This window comes from Lithobates pipiens, unplaced genomic scaffold (genome assembly GCF_037356315.1).
Source record: "Lithobates pipiens isolate NorthernLeopardFrog02 unplaced genomic scaffold, aLitPip1_a1.2 Scaffold_28, whole genome shotgun sequence".
Lineage (NCBI taxonomy): Eukaryota > Metazoa > Chordata > Amphibia > Anura > Ranidae > Lithobates > Lithobates pipiens.
In genome coordinates this window covers 25052431-25066252 of record NW_027507789.1, presented here as the reverse complement: position 1 = coordinate 25066252, position 13822 = coordinate 25052431, and the positions used below count along the sequence as shown (strand labels likewise).

The 13822-nt window shown below is 44.1% G+C and overlaps 1 long non-coding RNA gene across 1 annotated transcript in view; it reads left to right on the top strand.

The window, feature by feature from the left end:
* The first annotated feature begins 4357 nt into the window (after window positions 1-4357).
* Window positions 4358-13822, top strand: part of LOC143934836 (uncharacterized) — an 84660-nt gene continuing 75195 nt past the window's right edge. Inside the window, exon 1 of the long non-coding RNA XR_013263380.1 lies at window positions 4358-4563. This is a non-coding gene — a long non-coding RNA (uncharacterized LOC143934836). The remainder of the gene's footprint in view (window positions 4564-13822) is intronic.

The window sequence follows — 13822 nt, the reverse complement described above, 5'->3', positions numbered from 1 at the left end:
AGAAAGACGTATGCCACCCAGTCTGGCTCCTCTCCGCCGCTTACAGTTCTTTTCTATTTTATTGTTATGAAAAAATATGAACCAGTTCAAAACACAACCATAACAAAAGTATACATGAACCCAAAATGTAATAAATTGGAGCTTATCAGTTCTTTTTAAAGCTTTTTCACCTTTTTTCAGTTAATGAGCCTGATGGTAACTCACTTCCTGTCCTAGGGAGACAACCAGTGGCGGCTGGGGTGCTAGAGGATTTTGGGGGGTGCGGGCGGGCCCCTTCAGGTCTGCACTCACCCTACGGGTGGAGGCCTCCAGCAGTCACGGCTCTGTGGTTTCTGTGTTGACCCGGTGGTCTTTCCGGGTTCTGGGTCTTCAGCCTCCTGTCCTGATTGGCCGTGGCGGGAAGCCGGAAATCGATGGTGAGTGTTGATTCGCTGGTATTGCAGGGTGAGAGGGTTTGAGGCGTAGTGCTCTGCGCCCCGAGGACAACATGAAAAAGGCCAATTGGGGTCTCGGGCTCTGGTCACATGCTTGTGAGGGGGTGACGGACCTGGTGGAGACCTTTTGGTCCGGCGACCCTTGTGTATCAGCTGGTCATACGAAGACCGGAAGTGTGTTAGGACACCAGAACACATTCCCCTTTGCACTCATCTCAATAACATAGGGGGTGTTCTGAAGTTCACGGAGAGAACTGGGAACAATGCTATATGATAACAATTAAAAAATTTTAAATTAGCTTTAAGATGTGTCATCAAGAACCCTACCTGTTCAAATGTTCCATAGGGTCAATCTGATTTTGTGGCACACTGTGAGCTTAGCACACTGTGCATTGTAAAGTGTGCATTGGAAGTCAGATATAGCCCATGTTTTTTCCTGGCTGGATGACGTCCAGCATCATCTAGCTTATAGTTCTCCAAACTGTGGATCCGGCCCTTTGCTTGCCTTTATCTGGCCCTTGGGGCACTGTTCCTCCCACCAATACCAATGATGGGGCACTATCCCTCCCTTCCGACACCAATGAAGTAGCACTATTTCTCCCACTGACACCAATGATGGGGTACGCTTTCTCCCACTGACACCAATGATGTAGCACTATTTCTCCCACCCACACCATTGATGGGGTGTGCTTTTTCCCACGATGATGGGGTACTATTCTTCCTTTTCAACACCAATAATGTAGCACTATTTCTCCCACCGACACCAAGGATGAGGCACTATTACTCCCACTAATACTAAAGATGGGGCATTGTTTACCCCCACTAATGCCAGGACATTTTTTTACTCCCACTGGCCACACTCCAGGCCCCCTAAAGTCTGAAGAACTGTAAACTGACCCTTAGAAAGTTTGGAGACCCCTTATCTAGCCTTTCCTCCCCAGCCTGACTGTCCCTGGCCCATCACTTTCATTCATTGGATTTCAGTTCTGTCATTCACGAAGGCTCAGCATCACATGTGGGCATTACCTAGGCTGGTCTGCATGCAACCGCAGCCTACCTAGGACCATCCACTCAGGGCCGTCTTTAAGGCAGGGCAAAAGGGGCAGCTGCCCTGGGCCCTGTCATTGTTGTGGGGCCCAAAGCAGCTGCCTCATACTTGCCAACTATCCCAGTTTAAATCCCCTTGTCCCTTGAAGTTTTAGTCCTGTGCTGCTACTAATGCTGCCCAGCTCTGCCCTATTGTTGTGTACAGATGACTCACCTGCAGACCTGTGTTTACATGTAAATACTGGCATTCATATGTAAATAGCAGTGACATGCATATGTAAATAGCTGGGGCCAAATGCATTGATATGTAAATAAAGGCAGCATTCATAGGTATAGCATGCCCCCCTGCAGTGAGGAGAAGATGTGCTGTAACCTATAGCAACCAGTGAGCAGTATTACTGTACAGCAATCTCTAGCAGCCAATCAACAAGCAGAAATGTGCTGTAACCTCTAGCAACTAATTAGTGAGCCTTAAGGAGTGCTGTAACCTCTAGCAACCAGTCAGTAAGCAGTAATGATATGCTGTAACCTCTGGCAACCAATCACAATCGCTGCCTGATCTGATACAGTAAACTGATTTTAAGTCTAGCTGCTATTTATTGTATGTCTCAAAGAAGGTGGAGAGCGAAATTTCATGGGGGGAGGGGGGCCCTAAGAAAAATTTTGCCCAGGGTCCAATCAATATTAAAGACGGCCCTGCATCCACTCATCAAGGCATTCTGGAATTTGCATACCACCACCCAAGAGCCAGCCTACTGCTTGCTTCAGGGTTGAGGTGTCTCCAGAAAGACATGTAGAGCACCTCCCACCAGCCATGATCCGCCTGCATTGCATAGAGCAGCACAGAGACCCAGTGTCACCGATGTCACTAACGCTTTCATAAAACCAGAAAGGTTATATTGAAAAATGTCAGCATATTGATGAAGGGGAAATGAGGGACCAAGGAAGGCAAAAGATAAAAGCAGATTAAACATATATTTAAACCCAAGATCAAGGGACATGAAAGGTGTTACAGGCGAAAACAATAGGAAAATAAACCTGAAAAACTAAAACTTATGCAAACACTTTATCTAAGACCTGGTAAGCTGCAATATATTACATTCCTGATTTTGGGTATAGATTCCCAGCTGCCTCTAGTGTTTAATGTACAAATATGAGAGCTCCTTCTAATGTGCAATGTAAAAATATGAGAGCTCCCTCTAGTGTTTAATGTACAAATATGAGAGCTCCCTCTAGTGTTTAATGTAAAAAGATGAGAGCTCCCTCTAGTGTGCAATGTACAAATACGAGAGCTCCCTCTAGTGTTTAATGTACAAAGATGAGAGCTCCCTCTAGTGTTTAATGTACAAAGATGAGAGCTTGCTCTAGTGTTTAATGTACAAATATGAGAGCTCCCTCTAGTGTGCAATGTACAAATATGAGAGCTCCCTCTAGTGTGCAATGTACAAATATGAGAGCTCCCTCTAGTGTTTAATGTACAAATATGAGAGCTCCCTCTAGTGTTTAATGTACAAAGATGAGAGCTCCCTCTAGTGTTTAATGTACAAAGATGAGAGCTCCCTCTAGTGTGCAATGTACAAATACGAGAGCTCCCTCTAGTGTTTAATGTACAAAGATGAGAGCTCCCTCTAGTGTTTAATGTACAAAGATGAGAGCTCCCTCTAGTGTGCAATGTACAAATACGAGAGCTCCCTCTAGTGTTTAATGTACAAAGATGAGAGCTCCCTCTAGTGTTTAATGTACAAATATGAGAGCTCCCTCTAGTGTTTAATGTACAAAGATGAGAGCTCCCTCTAGTGTGCAATGTACAAATACGAGAGCTCCCTCTAGTGTGCAATGTACAAATACGAGAGCTCCCTCTAGTGTGCAATGTACAAATATGAGAGCTCCCTCTAGTGTGCAATGTACAAATACGAGAGCTCCCTCTAGTGTGCAATGTACAAATACGAGAGCTCCCTCTAGTGTTTAATGTACAAATATGAGCACTCCCTCTAGTGTGCAATGTACAAATATGAGAGCTCCCTCTAGTGTTTAATGTACAAATATGAGCGCTCCCTCTAGTGTGCAATGTACAAATACAAGAGCTCCCTCTAGTGTTTAATGTACAAATATGAGCGCTCCCTCTAGTGTTTAATGTACAAATATGAGAGCTCCCTCTAGTGTGCAATGTACAAATATTAGAGCTCCCTCTAGTGTTTAATGTACAAAGATGAGAGCTCCCTCTAGTGTTTAATGTACAAATATGAGCACTCCCTCTAGTGTGCAATGTACAAATATGAGAGCTCCCTCTAGTGTTTAATGTACAAATATGAGCGCTCCCTCTAGTGTTTAATGTACAAATATGAGCGCTCCCTCTAGTGTGCAATGTACAAATACAAGAGCTCCCTCTAGTGTTTAATGTACAAATATGAGCGCTCCCTCTAGTGTTTAATGTACAAATATGAGAGCTCCCTCTAGTGTACAATGTACAAATATTAGAGCTTCCTCTAGTGTTTAATGTACAAATATGAGAGCTCCCTCTAGTGCTTAATGCACAAATATGAGAGCTCCCTCTAGTGTGCAATGTACAAATCTGAGAGCTCCCTCTAGTGTTCAATGTATATATCTTTATATTTAATACAATGGCAAAAATATGAAAAGTCACTCTCAACACTGCACCAATAATTCATAATATGTGATCAGTTAAAAAAAAAAAAAAAACACACTCCACTTTCCTCTTTAAACCCCAATTCCTAAGAAAACCATATGTTGAAATTACTAAGATGAAAGCTATTTTTCAGCGGCTGCTTGGAGACCAAATTCACAACATAAGACGCCCGGGCTTCCCTAATGAAAAGCAGCTTAGGGCAAACATATTTACAATAGTTCCACACGTTTATCCAGGGGTACAAAGGAGCCAGGGAAACACTCCCGTCATCGCTTCAGATCAGGCATCCGATTCTGACTTTGCTGACTCTACTCCACCTTGAATGGCGCGGTTTAGATTTGCACGATATATCGAAATCATTTCCATTCCCTGGAATGCTTCAGGAATCCAGAGACGGCTGGTGTAAACGGATCATTTTAAAACCAGATAAGGATGGTAAGTAAAGTCCTCCTGGGATTAGTAGCGGAATACCTATTTTGTAATTAAATCAGAGATGTCGTTGGGTCCCCCATGATAATTTTACATTGCTGGAAAATGTCTAGAGCTGAGACGGAGAAGAGTAACCAAGGAGGGAAAAAAGAGAGAGAAGCAATGAAAAGGAGGAAAAGGATGGAGGAAAGAATGAGAGAAAATAGTGGGAAGAGCATAAAGAGGAGTATAAGGACACGGCGATGAAGAAAGAGACTGAACAAAGGAAAAGATGTACAAAGGTCATAGTGATAAAGATATATAGTGGATATCAGGCCCCATTCATGCACTATATTGCCAAAAGTATTGGGACACCTGCCTGTACAAGCACATGAACCTTAATGGCATCCCAGTCTTAGTCCGTAGGGTTCAATATTGAGCTGGCCCACCCTTTGCAGCTATACTTGCTTCAGCTCTTCTGGAAAGGCCGTCCACAAGGTTTAGGAGTGTGTCTATGGGAATGTTTGATCATTCTTCCAGAAGCGCATTTGTGAGTTCAGGCAATGATGTTGGACAAGAAGTCCTGGCTCGCAGTCTCCGCTCGAATTCATTCCCAAAGGTGTTCTATCGGGTTGAGGTCAGAACTCTTTGCCAGCCAGTCAAGTTCCTCCACCCCAAACTCTCTCATCCATGTCTTTATGGACCTTGCTTTGTCCACTGGTCCAAATCATTTGGGGATTATGGTGGGGGGATGTTTTTCAGGTGTTGGGATTGGCCCCTTAGTTCCAGTGAAGGGAAATCTTAAGGCGTCAGCATACCAAGACCTTTTGGACAATTTCATGCTCCCAAATTTGGATGCTCTTCTTCCTATTAATGAGCCCCAGGTGCTGGCTGATACATACACAATAGGCAGGCAAGCAGGAAAAATCTCTGGATAGCCGCACACCAGAAAAAGACTTAAAATCCTGTATTTTTATTGAAAGTCGTGGGTCACATCACATCAAATAGTCCACAGCAAAGGAAAAGGGTACAAAAATGCTGGCACGTTTCGCACTGGAATCAGTGCTTACTCATAGCTATACAGGATTTTAAGTCTTTTTCTGGTGTGCGGCTATCCAGAGTTTTTTCCTGCTTGCCTGCCTACATCACTAACCTAGTCTCAAAATACCAACCTAATCGTTCTCTTCACTCCTCCCAAGACCTCCTGCTCTCAAACTCCCTTGTCACCTCATCCCATGCTCGCCTCCAGGACTTCTCCAGAGCCTCTCTCATCCTCTGGAATGCTCTACCCCAATCTCTCCGATTTTCTTCTACTTTATCCACTTTCAGACGATCCCTAAAAACTCCTCTCTTCAGAGAAGCCTATCTGGCCCCCACCTAACAACTGTACATTTATCTTCTCAATCAGCACATCACCCACAGTTATTACCCCTTGTATCTCTTGACCTCCCCTCTTAGATTGTAAGCTCTAAGGAGAAGGGCCCTCTGATTCCTACTGTATTAAAGTGTATTGTATTTGTACTGTCTATCCTCACATTGTGAAGCGCTACACAATCTGTTGGCACTATTTCAACCTGTATAATAATAATTTAGGGGTCTTATATAGAGGTCGCTAAGTGTCAGGGGGTCTTATATAGAGGTAATTGTGTTGGGGGGACTTATATAGAGGTTGGTAGGTATTTAGAGGTCTTATATAGAGATCGGCATGTGTCTGGAGTCTTATATAGTGGTCGGTACGTGTCAAGGGGTCTCATATACAGGTCAGTAGGTATCAGAGGGTCTTATATAGAGGTTGGTAGGTGCACTAATGACTTGGAATACACTTTTAATTTTCATATATTAAAGTGTTACTAAACCTACAACAGTAAAATCAGTCTGCATATGCAGTAAAGCATGCTTGTTATACTCACTGTGGAACCTAAGGGGTGAATCCTCTGCATTGTGTAAAAAAGGCTATTTGATCCTGTCTTCTCTGATCCTCCTCTTCTTACACTGTCCCCAATCTACTGCCAGGCATGTACTGGCCATTGGGACTACAGGGAGTTTCCCGGTGGGCCGATGGCTCAGTGGGCCAGTTTCAGTGACAAAGTAATGGCTGCGTGGCTCGCCCTCAACTTCTATTTTTTTTTTTTTTGCACAATTGCGTATAGTTTTATATACTGTTATTGTGCTTGTTTGCAAAATTAAAGTGGGCTGGTCTGGATGAAGTCCAGGGCCACATTTTTGTCCCAGTTCAGCCCTGTCTATCGCCTAATAAGACAGAGGCTAGGTGACAAGCTGCACATGCTCAGTTTGGTGTGTATTGCTAGAGTTTTTTTTTGGGAGGGTACATGTGATCAGCACATGGCCAATTAGCACTGTCCAGACAGAGGGTCAGTAGTCATGCAGCCTTATAGGACAGTCTGAGCAGAATGAAAACTCCTCCTACAAGCTTTAACCAGACACTGATAGAATTTACAAGACTGCTATACATTGCTGATGAGAAAAGGTATTTATCAGTTTATATTTACTAAAATAACTGCATATCCATGTTCTGTGTACTGTGGGAGACCAGAATGCAGGCTCCTGGGTTTCGTAACAAGGTGTACAAGTGTTAAAATAAAATTGGGTGCACTAAAGGACTTGGTGGCATGGCCAGTGGGCATATTCAGCCCTGGGGAATGTTGGTGAACATTGGTGGTCAGACCCAGAGCCTAAAGCTGTGTAAGCGGCCTCCAAATTTCTGGCCTGACCACCCCCCCTCCCCCAAAATGCTTCAGTGGCAGCACCTCGGGGAGTACACATCCTGTGGCCACGATACTTTGCATTGCTTCACAGCCATGGCAGGAATTATACCCCCTGACCCTTTCAAGTGAACAGGACCGCTCTGCAAGCATCCTGCAACCTTGTCCAATGCAATGTGTCAAGCACACCATTTCCTGAAGGTGTAGGACAGTGATGGTGAACCTTGGCACCCCAGATGTTTTCGAACTACATTTCCCATGATGCTCTGGCACTCTGCAGTGTAGTTGAGCATCATAGGAAATGTAGTTCCAAAACATCTGGAGTGCCAAGGTTCGCCATCACTGGTGTAGGACGTCGAGGGCCATCATCCATTGGGGCCACCATGTTACTTTGCACTCACAGTGTAATTAAGCACAGAACAGCAGAGATGCTTCCTTTATCATTTAAAGTGGTTGTAAACCCTTACAAACCACTTTGACCAACAGGTAAGCCTAGATTACGGCTTACCTGTAGCTCCAAGAAATATCTCCTAAACCTATACGGTTTAGGAGATATTTACAAAAAGACAGGCACCGCTGTCTATGGCGCATACGCCGTAGACAGTGGCGCGCAGGCGCACTGGGCAGGCCGCAGATCACGCCGATATGCCGCTCGTGACGGCTCCTGTGCGCATGCGCGGGAATGACGTCATCGCGGCTCCAGCAAATCACAGTGAGACCCGGAAGTCACTCCGGGATACATGGCAGCGGCGAAGATGAAGACGGAGGACCGCTTCGGGGGCTTCGTTCTCAGGTAAGTTATTCATAATGAGCTAGTATGCTGTGCATACTAGCTCATTATGCCTTTGCCTTGCAGGTTGCATTTTTTTTTTTTAAAGTGCCTTTACTTCCTCTTTAAGACCACCGAAGAATAGGTGAAGAGGACCCTGCGCATCATGGGAGCAGCTGGAAGACAAAAGTCATCCAGGGGAAGTGGAGATCTGAGGAGCAGATGCTGGAATTGGGCTTTAAAAATGCATTCAATGATTAATTAATGAATACACAACTGCATTGGTTCATGTATTTTATATTGACCTGCCTTCGTCAGCGGCCTTTATTTCTGCTAAACTGATATAAAGTGCAATCTGCTCCGTGCGCTTCCCTTCCTCTAGACCCGCGTAAATTCGTTTTACCTGTTTCCAAAACATAAATCTCATTATATATGACATTTTACCTCCCGAAGATGGCTATTTGAATATCATTTCTCAAAGCAGATAGAGTAAACACAACGTGACCCAGAACTGAACTGGGTCAAATTCCGAGGTTTTATCCGAGGGCATAATCCCGCATGATGGAGCGGGAGAGGTGCCTGGGAACCTTGGCAATACTTCTCAACAAATATGGTCTATTTTGGAGGTACAGATGTGTAAAGTTTAGCACAATGATTCTCAGATTGGTCAAGCGTTATTATTCTTAGAAATGATGGAAAATAAGGAGAGCCTTAAAGGAGCAGTCCACCCAAAAGAGGTATTTAGTTAAATAGCTAGGGTCTGGTAGTCTCCATCAGTCCTTGACGTCTTATGTGTCTCATGCCACGTACACACGGGCGGACTGTATGGCGTACTTAGTCCGTCAAAACACATTTCAGCGGACAGTCCGCTCGTGTGTGGGCTTCAGCGGACTTTTTCAGCGTGCAGTCCGGCGTACTAAGTATTTCAGATTTTTCGAAATTCTGTCCGTCGTACTTTGGTTTCAGCGGACAATCCGCTCGTCAGTAGGCTAGTTCGACGGACTAAGAATGGCGCATGCCCAGAAAGGATTTACACGGCGGAAGGGTGCTTTGCTGTGTATTGGACTTCCTATTTCTAGTCCCGTCGTACGTGCCGTACACGTCATCGCGCAAGCTTTCGACGGACTGTTTGTGCATCCGTGTGTGGTCAAGTCCGTTCAGTGGAAAGTACGACGGACTGTCTGTCGGATTGTATGACGAACTAAGTATGCCATACAGTCCGCTTGTGTGTACGCGGCATTAGATGTGCTTAGTGTGAGATCTCTCTGCCATTATTCGAGCTCTGTTCCTGTCCACCAGGGAGTTTTGGGTGGTCCTGCCCACCTTTGTGTGTCTTAGCTCCTCATCCATAAAGAAAAATAAAGAATGCAGCAGGGATGATGGGAACCCCTAATAATGGGCACAGGCTTGCAGAACAAGGAACTGAGCACATAGATTTCACCATCTTCAGTGGTTTACCCCTACTAAAGCAGCAGCCCCAGGAGACTCAAAGCATCACTCAATTGACACACCATAGACCCCTTTCTCAACCGAGGTTCCTCCAGAGGTTCCTCAAGAAGTGAGCAGTTCCCAATAACCACCAATGTAAGAGATCACTTCTACAATGATCAGTAATGTAAGGGGTAAATTTTCCAATGACCATCAATGTAAAAGACCACTTCTACACTTTCTACAATGATCATCAACGTAAGGGATCACTGCCCCAATGACCAGCAATGCAAGGAATCACGTCTACAATGACCAGCAATGTAAGAGGACACTTGTACAATGACCAGCAATGTAAGGGGCTACTTCTACATTAACCAACAATGTAAGGGGTCACTTCTACAATGACCACAAATCAGAGCAGGACTTAGGGTGGTGGGGGCCCCTGGGCTTGAGTCACTTTCAGGCCCTACTGTCTATACATTACCGTATTTATCAGCGTATAAGACGCGCCGGAGTATAACATGCACCCCAAGTTTAGGAGGGAATTTTAAGGAAAAAAACTTTTAGGAGGGAAGTTTAAGGGAAAAAAACTTACATTTAAATGCCCATCAATGCAGCCTTATCAGTGTCCATCTGCAGCCTCGCCCATCCATCTGCAGCTTTGTCCAGTGTCATTTGCAGCCTTGTCATTGCAGTCTTGAAGTTTAAAAATGGCTCTCGGCGGCTCTCAGGTCCTCTCGGCGGCTCTAGGACTGTGAGCGGAGCGGAGCCGAGTACACTTGGCTATGTATCTCGGTGGGGCCTGCGGGGCCCCCTATTGGGCAGGGCCCATGGGCTTGAGCCCAGTCAAGCCCAACGGTAAGTCCTGCCCTGCCACCAATGTAAGAGACCACTTCTACACTTTCTACAATGATCATCAACGTAAGGGGTCACTGCCCCAATGACCAGCAATGCAAGGAATCAAGTCTACAATGACCAGCACTGTAAGAGGACACTTGTACAATGACCAGCAATGTAAGGGGCTACTTCTACATTAACCAACAATGTAAGAGGGGTCACTTCTACAATGACCACCAATGTAAAGTGGGCACATCTACATTGACCAACAATGTAAGGCAGACTCAACTTCCTTGTAGGCTGCATCAGCATTACCGTTGCCCTCAAAGGGCTGGTTGTATCTATAAGACTAGATGTCCAGAGCAATCCACCCCCCCCCCCCCCCCCTTACATCAGATGTTAATAGCCCACCTCACAAGGCACAGGATCTGGAGGAGGGGTTCTGTCCTCCTCACAGCTGCTGATTCCTGAGATAAGGTGGGGGTGGAGATGAGAGGGGGTGCAGCCGCTGCAGGAGAGGTGCTAGGGCCACGTAAAATGGCCTCGGGCCTTGTGTTCAGCACATGTGATGTAAGGGGTCATATCCACATTGACCAACAATATAAGGGGTCACTTCTACAATTACTATTAATGTAAGGGGTCTCTTCTACAATGATCAACAATGTAACGGGGCACTTCTGCAATGACCAGCAATGTAGAGGAGCATGTCTACAGTGAGCAGCAATGTAAAGGGGACACTTTTCCACTGACCAGTAATGTACGGGTCACTTCTTCCATGACCAGCAATGTAAGGGGGCACTTATACATTGAAAAGCGATGTAAGGGGGTCACATCTACAATGACTAGCAATGTAAGGGGGCACTTCTACATTGACAAGTGACATAAGTGGTCACTTCTGCAATGACCATAAATGTAAAGGGTCACTTCTACAATGCCCAGCAATGCAAAACAGTCACTCCTGCAATGACCAGCAATGTAAGGGGTCCCTTATTCAGTGACTTGCCATGTAAGGGGGCACTTCTACAGTGACCAGCAATATAAGAGGACACTTCTATAATGACCAGCAATGTAAGGGGTCACTTCTACAATGTCCAGCAATGCAAAGCGGTCACTTCTACAATGACCAGCAATGTAAGGGGTCCCTTCTACAGTGACTTGCGATGTAAGGGGGCACTTCTGCAATGTAAGAGGACACTTCTGTAATGGCCAGCAATGTAAGGGATCACTTCTACAATGACCAGCAATGTAAGGGGTCCCTTCTACAGTGACTTGCGATGTAAGGGGGCACTTCTGCAATGACCAGCAATATAAGGGGGCATCTAAAGTGGAACTAAACTGCATCTGAGCACAGCATATATAAGGATCTGTAAGCTGAAATATATATATATTACATATTGGCTTTTGGGTTTATTACCGCTTTAAGTGCTGGTACTGGCAGACACGTGTGCAACAAGCTGTTTGATTGGATATCACTAGTGTCTAATGTTCAGCTTTACTAATGCAATGCATTATGGTGATTTATACTGCTGACCTGGGCATGACTTTGCTCCTGCACTTGGCTTTGTATCTGCAGCCTTGTGCATGGTCCACTCTCTTTTCTGACCTCTCTCTGAACCGCCAGCTGACTCTGGAACTGATTTGTTTCTGGCTTTCTTTCTGCTGAGGGGTACATAGGGCTTTGACTTGTTGAACACAGAGTACCAGTTAGGACAGGAAGCTTATTAAATCGATCTGTCACTAGCACACAACAGCACATGAAACCTATATCCGAACCAGCAGAAGGAATAATTAACCCCTTGAGTATGAAAGGTGTGTTGTGGCTTAAAGTAACCTTATAATTGGCTCATGGGGCACAAACTAACAAGACGAACAACATGCAGAGCTTTCTTCAACCTTCAATACTGCTGTCTTCCACCACTGGTGCCCAATTAAAAATACACATTTTTTGACAGTGTTTGATACCTACACCTAAATGACTTCTATCAATGCTTCTCCAAACCCTAAAATAGCTTTGCCGTCTGTGCTCCCTGCTTCCCTATCACCGATTAAGAAGGTCCTATTAAGAGCGATCATTCTTAGACATTAGGAAACGATGACCTCTCCATTCACAATACAATGTAGTGACAAACTTAATTTCCTGATGTAGATGGAAAGGTAGGTAGAAAGGAGCGCCCGGTGTCCAATAATTTGCAAGTTGTTAAGTGAGATAGAAGGCATTTATCGAAAATAGTACATCAAGCATTTCAGGGGAACAAGGACTTTCTCAAGGCCATCAAACACAGAAGAGTACAAAAAAAAAAAAAAAAATATATATATATATATATATATATATATATATATGATTTATTTTGACATTTGTATATGTCTTTTAATGTGTGTGTGTGTATATATATATATATATATATATATATATATATATATATATATATATATATATATATATATATATATTTATACATTAAAAGACATATACAAATGTCAAAATAAATCATATATATATATATATCTATCTATATATATATATATATATATATATATATATATATATACACAGTATCTCACAAAAGTGAGTAGACTCCTCTCATTTTTGTAAATATTTTATTATATCTTTTCATGTGACTACACTGAAGAAATGACACTTTGCTATCAGTATTTCTGCAGAGGTTGAAGGGATGAGGGGTCATTCTGTCAGTGCTCAGACCATAAGCCGCACTCTGCATCAAATTGGTTTACATGGCTGTCACCTCAGAAGGAAGCCTCTTTTAAAGATGATGCACAAGAAAGCCTGCAAACAGTTTGCTGAAGACAAGCAAACTAAGGATATGGATTACTGGAACCATGTCCTGTGGTCTGATGATACCAAGATAAACTTATTTGGTTCAGACAGTGTTAAGCGTGTGTGGTGGCAATCAGGTGAGGAGTACAAAGACAAGTGTGTCTTGCCTACAGTCAAGCATGGTGGTGGGAGTGTCATGGTCTGGGACTGAATTCCAACATGATAACGACCTCAAACACACCTTCAAGACGACCACTGCCTTGTTAAAGAAGCTGAGGGTAAAGGTGATGGACTGGCCAAGCATGTCTCCAGACTTAATCCCTATTAATCATCTGTGGGGCCTCCTCAAAGGAAGGTGGAGGAGCGCAAGGTCTCTAATATCCACCAGCTCTGTGATGTCATCATGGAGGAGGGGAAGAGGACTCCAGTGGCAACCTGTGAAGCTCTGGTGAACTCCATGCCCAAGAGGGTGAAGGCAGTGCTGAAAAATAATGGTGGCCACACAAAATATTGATACTTTGGTCCCAATTTGGACATTTTCACTTAGGGGTATACTTGCTTTTCTTGCCAGCGGTTTAGACATTAATGGCTGTGTGTTGAGTTATTTTGAGAGGACAGCAAATTTACACTGTTATACAAGCTGTACACTCACTACTTTACATTGTAGCAAAGTGTCATTTCTTCAGTGTTGTCACATGAAGATATAATAAAATATATAATATATCAAAAAATGTGAGGGGTGTACTCACTTTG